Here is a 6,343-nt window from a genome sequence, read left to right on the forward strand (position 1 = left end):
AAATATAGACATTTAAAGGTAATCAAATCATCACAGTGATTATCTGACCGTAAGCTATAGGTAGTCAACTACTGAACTAACAAGCTTCAACTCATTCTCAAAATCAAAATAGTCAGTCATGCATTTCTTCTTCTGTAAAACAGATACTGTAGCAGAAAAAAAAGAGCTTGAGCTTATACTGTGACAAGCAGAGTTATAGATACCTTAAGTTGATAACCTTAATTTGCATTACTCATTATAGGTTTATATAGAGGTTTTACTGTGTTAAAATAACACTTGGCTGTAAAACAGCATGTGCTTAACGTTTATTGTTCTTAAGGGAATCATGCCACTGCTGTGAGGGAATTTCAAATAATGTGCCATAATATTAGTTTCTATTCTGCAGTCAGCCTCAGACGGCTCATCATAGTCGAGGCCGATTCTTTCTTTGCATTATTGTAAACACAGATTTGGAAATAGTGAACAATATATTTCTTAGCCACATCACCATGATGCAGTTTCTAAATAAAGCTTAGGCCAATGTGCTGTCTTCACTGAAATAATATCTTCATTCAACAGGTTTTCCATTCTTGTGTAAATGCTATGTAGATTAATTGTGCATTTTCTGATTCCTAATGCAATATACGTAAATGCAAAAACAATGTTTTATGTTACCACTGAATAAAGGTTATGAATGACTAGGAGGGCTCAAGTGTGGTTATAATTTCCTTCAAAAATCCGATTAATTTTCATCTCTCATATATATTATCAGCTCTGTGTGATGTTTTGTCTTTATTAACCTGCAGCAGTTCACAGACGACAAAGAGCTTTGCATTACAAAGACTACAGAGCGGACATTGTTTGAAATAGGAGAAACAGATTAGAAGAATGGCGAAGTCGACATTTAGATAGACATCTGAGAAATGTTGTTTCTTCAGAATAAGGAAATCCACTCTGTGATTAGTAGCCTTGGGATGTTACTGTTACAAGGTGCCTCCAAAAGATGCAGTGTTTTTCTGATGTGTTTGATCTTATCAAATACATGTGACCCACAACATTTCAGTGGGGACACAAAGTGATTGCACTTATCATAACAAAGACCCATAAGGTGAATCCAGGTGAGTGGGAGAAAAGAAATGAAGAAGCAAAGCATTTGTTAACCACACAGCCTGTGGGCATGCAGGGTTCCTTTATCAGTTCATCAAAACTGAAGGACTGAAAACAGTGGGCTAATAGTTTATGGTCCCATGATGAACAGTGCAGTGTTACCTCCAATAAGATCCTTATCTGTCTTACAGTACACTTCACCTCATGTTGGAAAGATAGACAAAGAGACATGTTATCTGTTGATGTGACAACACCTCGAAGTTGATTTCCTGCTTCCCCCCGAAGCACTTTGATATAAAGCAATGATATATTTTAGATCTGTGAGACATATGCAGTGTAATATACTATAAACTAAAAAAACTGATGCTTGTAATGAGTAAGTTTGCATCTGTGAAGAATGCTGAATGAATACTTAACAAACACTATTTTATGACTATGTGCTCTCTGTCAATTCACCTTCCCAGCATGCTTCATTTGTAAGACCGTTTCAACAAATAGTTTCCAAAGCATCTTTAATGTGATTACTTTATTTTCATTAATAACTGTAACTCATTACAGTTACCACACTGTTGTAAAGTAATTAATTGCATGTAATTGCATGCAACTCTTATCCGGTTAGACTCAAGATGATATCACCCACGTCAATAAACTACCAGTGTACAAACATGCATGCATATATTTGGCCACAAGAGGGCACTTGTCAGCTCAATGAATGGGCATATCCTACAGCTCATACTTTGTTTGTCTGAAACCACGAAACCTCCCATGATCCCCCCCTTTTTTTTTCTTTTTTTTTTTTTTAGACTTTCATAGTGATATTTTGTAAAGACTTTGTGCTATTTTGTGTGAAGACGTGAGATATACAGTATGTTTTTTTTGTCAACAAATAAGGCTGCATGGCATACTTGTGTATAGCAGACGGGGTTTCAATCCTGAAACAAGAGAGGGTGTCTGACTGCTGGAAGGTGTCACATGACTAAACCACCATTTGATTGATTTAGCAGGACAATGTATCTTTATTTATATTTTCTGCCTTAACAAGACAAGATTATAATGCAGCCTACATTGCCATTCTCAGGAGTAACGTGATAGTGGTTTATTCATGACATGGATGCCGCAGATGCATGTGTATCTGAGCCGTTGCTTGCTTTGACAACAGGGACAAAGAAGAAAAATCTAAACGAGTCTCCATAAAAGCAAAATATAAAGCAAAATCAAAACTCCGAGTGAGTGTGCAGGGCAGAAACTCTTTAAAGATGCAGTATCGGGTTTTAACTGAAACATGGTAGTAAAAGACTTTTTTTTTTTAAGGTCTCATAGCACTTCCGTGAAAAAGGAAAGATCACTTTCAAATGCCTGTCCTGCAGCAAAAGGACAGCAGGTAAAACATATACACTGATATGTGCAGAGGTCTTTGGTGTCTGATGCTCTGTGTTGCACCACACCGATGCTGAGCCGCCGCTGAAGGTGTCACTGCTCACCGCGCTGCTCGGCGCTGTCCACTGCCCGTGGTGCTGAACCGCAGACGGACAAACACACGGCGCTCTGCTCAGTGTCGCTGCGGGCGCTAAATTCTAATTATACGGTTAAATAGGCCGATTAAATCCACCGTATACACATGACCCACAGTCGTGTCAAATCAACCAGGTGACAGACACCAAATTGGGAAATCAATTTGAACAAGTCTATAGACTGGATGTTTTTGTGGCAAACGGGATTTAGTTCTGGTAATTTGATCGTGATGAAGCCCAGTCTGTCGCTGTGCACGGGTTGTGCCCCAGGCCGGTTACACAACAAGTCTGTAATCGCACAACCGGATGGAAGCAGGACGGATACCGGGACTCAGCTACCGGGGCTGACTCATACCTGCAGAGAAAGAGAGATAGATTTCTCTCACTTTAAAATGTTTTGTTGTCATCCGGAAATATTCATCAGGATGCCTTGGGATTCTGGTCATCAGTGCAAACGGACAGTAGAGAAATAAAGCTGTTTTTGTAGACGGAACATGGCGGAGGCGGTCAACGCTTCTGCGACTGACGGGAGCGACTCGTTTCCCAGCGAGGAATACGAGTGCAAAATATGCTACAACTACTTCGACTTGGATCAACACACTCCCAAGCTGCTGGCCTGTTCCCACACCTTCTGCCAGGAGTGTCTCGACGCTCTGCACTCCCGGGACGGCCGAAGATGGAGAGTGAGTTGCCCTGTGTGTCGCCACCGAACTCCGGTGCCGGAATATCGGATTCACAACCTCCCCGACAACACCGCAGTGACCGAAGCCCTGCCGCTCACAAAGCACGAGTGTGTGAATTCAGTAAACACAGAGGACCACACGGGTCCACCCGTCTCTTTAGCAGCCTCCCAGGAGAGCAACGACAGCTGTCAGACTTGCAAACAAGTTGCGTTTACGACGGGCTGTGTGTGCGCCATCTTCTCTTTCCTGTCCATGGTGGTGCTGTTATTTCTGGGCCTCATCTTTGTACATAACTTCAATAACCCTACGTCACCAGTCGGCCCTGTCTGCTTGTTTGTCGCCAGTGTCCTTGCCCTCTTCTCTCTCATTCTCACTTGGTTAATATGCATGTTGAAGTACCGACCTGAAACTGAAGCGAGCAACTTCAGTTCCCTCAATTCTAATATAATGTGATGCTCCGGCTGATACATGAACCTCGCCTGACCAGTAGCTTTAGGCTATTAAAAGGGAAATGTCATTATTTCAGTCTGCTTAGATATCCTTATAGGCTAGATGCCTTTGTCAGTATTAGTGTACATGGATGAACTAACCAATAACATCCCAATGTCCTTTGTGGATAGGTGACATTAACAATGGAGTGGAAACTACAGAGGGGTGACAAATGAAAGGAAAAACCTGAAAAATGAGCGGAGAAACAGAATGACAATAACCCCATCCATGGGGCATGAGTATGAAAATGATGTGAATCATATGCGATGGTCTTTGCAGACACCAACTCTCAACCCAGTTGAACACCTATGGGAGATTATGGACTGATGCCTTAGACAGCGCTCTCCACCACCATCATCAAAACAACAAATGTGGGAATTCTTTTGAAAGAATGGTGTTCATCCCTCGAGTTCTGAGACTCATAGCATTTAAACATGTTCTGGTGGCTCAACACCTTGCTTAGACACTCAGTGTTGGTTTTTCCTTTACTTTGCCACCTTTCTGTAGGTTTATGTAACAATTGAATGTCCGTAGCTTATACTTTAGACTGGGTTCCAAAAGTGTGACCATTCACTTTTACTTTGGTCAATGCAATTTCCGAGAGCCTGTCACACACCAAAGTTCCCGGTATAAACCCTAGTCTTTAGCCCTCCTGGCTTCTGTATAGGCCTTTTTCACAGAAGACATACTGACATGTCACAGTATGAAAAGCACAGGTGTAAATAGTAAAATAAATTGTGGCTGGGTTGCTTAGCTGCTTCAGTTTCAGGGTCCTGGTATTGTGTATGCTGGCTCACTGTCAAACTGTCATGACTTACTGGGACTAGAATAGAACAACACTATTGTTAATGGTATTAGTAACACCTGCCAAAATGTCTGGTGTGAAAAAGGCCTACTGACCTAAACTGATTGTATGAGCGTCATAGCTCAAAAAACTACCACAACTAAATGTAGCCCATAAAACATTCCATGTATATCTACAACATGTAAAGTTATGGTACTACTAAGGTAACTACTATAGAATAAGTTTGGATACAGTATATGTAAAGCTTCAATGCCTCCCCATATTGCTTGATTTTCTTAGAAAATGTACCTTTCATATGCATTCTTATTATTTTTTTTATTTTCAACCCCCCTGAAGGGACATTGACCTCAAGTTCTGGTTTGAGAAAAATACAAATGTGATTGTGTGTACAGGCATGTCATACTATGACAAATGCTTAAGGCCTAAAATCATTGAAAGAGCACTTTAACTCTGCTTGCTAATGGAAATATTAGAAGCCACAGGCTGGAATAATGGAAAAACGCAGTAGCTCATTACAGTAGTATCCTCCCCTACTGTCCTCCCATCTCTGCTGCAATGAAACTATTCATGACAAATTTCATAAGGTGCTACACTTCGTGTCAAGCTGTTGGTATGTAACTGACTTATTATACTCTTCTTGTGCCGCCACCATCTCAAACAGCATGGCCTATTGTGCCAATGACAGAAACTGTTTACCCCGTAACCACCTCTGTGTTATTACACTGACTCCCCACGGTGGACCAGGTCAGCAGGGGATCCCAGGCCAATGACCCTGAGGGGACATGAGCCTTCACAAGATGAGAAATAACTTTGGGGTAGGGGGCCCAAAATAAGTAGTGTTGTAAAGTAGTGAGACAATGGAAGTGCAGATGACCTCCTAGGGGTCTTAAATCATCTGATGGGCTTAAGTTTGCTTTCCCAAGTCATATAAACTGCAAGAACATATAAACTCCACTAACGACATGGTCCATGCCCAGATCACTCTCAAAGGCGTTAGTACACAGAAGCGTTCAATAAAAGAATGCCATAATTGAATTTTTGTGGATTTGTTTCATATAAATTAGGCCGCAAATACATATCCCTTCTCACCCATTGTCTCATCCGTTTGAGGAACATACACTTGTTACACAATGTTTGGGTTATTATTATTCACAAAGATGTCTTCATTTGGTTGAGGTATCTGCTGAATCCTAATAACACAGCAGGCATTTATCTCCACTTAGTGTTGTTTTAAGAGGCGACACTGGTCTCAGGAGTTAAAATCCATCTCTTTCAGGTCCCTCAAAGGGACTCCTTTATTTGGTCATCCAGTTGGTGAGTAATGCCACTTAAATGCCACCGTGACAAAAGCTTGGGAAAAAAAAAAAAAAGGAGGGGTGGCAGGCTTCCACTGAGAGCCATAGGCAACACTGTGTCTGGGGCAGAGGGCTTCATTTCACAGGGACTGCAGGGCTTAAAGTTAAAGATTACTTTGAAATCTGCATCCCCTACCATCAAACTCTCCCGTTATATCCCACCCTCCCTCCTCCCTCCAGCCGTCACTCCCGAAAAATAAAAAGCTGTCGCCACAGAGCAGGGGATGAGTTGGGAGCAGATCCTCTTTGATGACAGAGAAGGATCCTTTTGTTCCCTAATCCCCACACAAGCCCTTCCCCCTTCGTCCCTATAAGTCCAACTGGATGTCAAGGGGCTTCATAATCAGCCAGGGGCTCGAAAGTTATTAGTTTACCTGTTCCCTTTTAAAAGTTTTGAATGTAACAGTGATTATA

At 41.6% G+C, this 6,343-nt stretch overlaps 1 pseudogene; it reads left to right on the forward strand.

Moving 5' to 3' along the window:
• Positions 1–2,844: 2,844 nt before the first annotated feature.
• Positions 2,845–5,588, forward strand: LOC111654430 (RING finger protein 228 pseudogene; annotated as a pseudogene).
• Positions 5,589–6,343: the final 755 nt, after the last annotated feature.

This window comes from Seriola lalandi, unplaced genomic scaffold, assembly GCF_002814215.2.
Source record: "Seriola lalandi dorsalis isolate HSWRI2012SDOR001 ecotype SW California unplaced genomic scaffold, Sedor1 jcf7180002054277, whole genome shotgun sequence".
Taxonomy (NCBI): domain Eukaryota; kingdom Metazoa; phylum Chordata; class Actinopteri; order Carangiformes; family Carangidae; genus Seriola; species Seriola lalandi.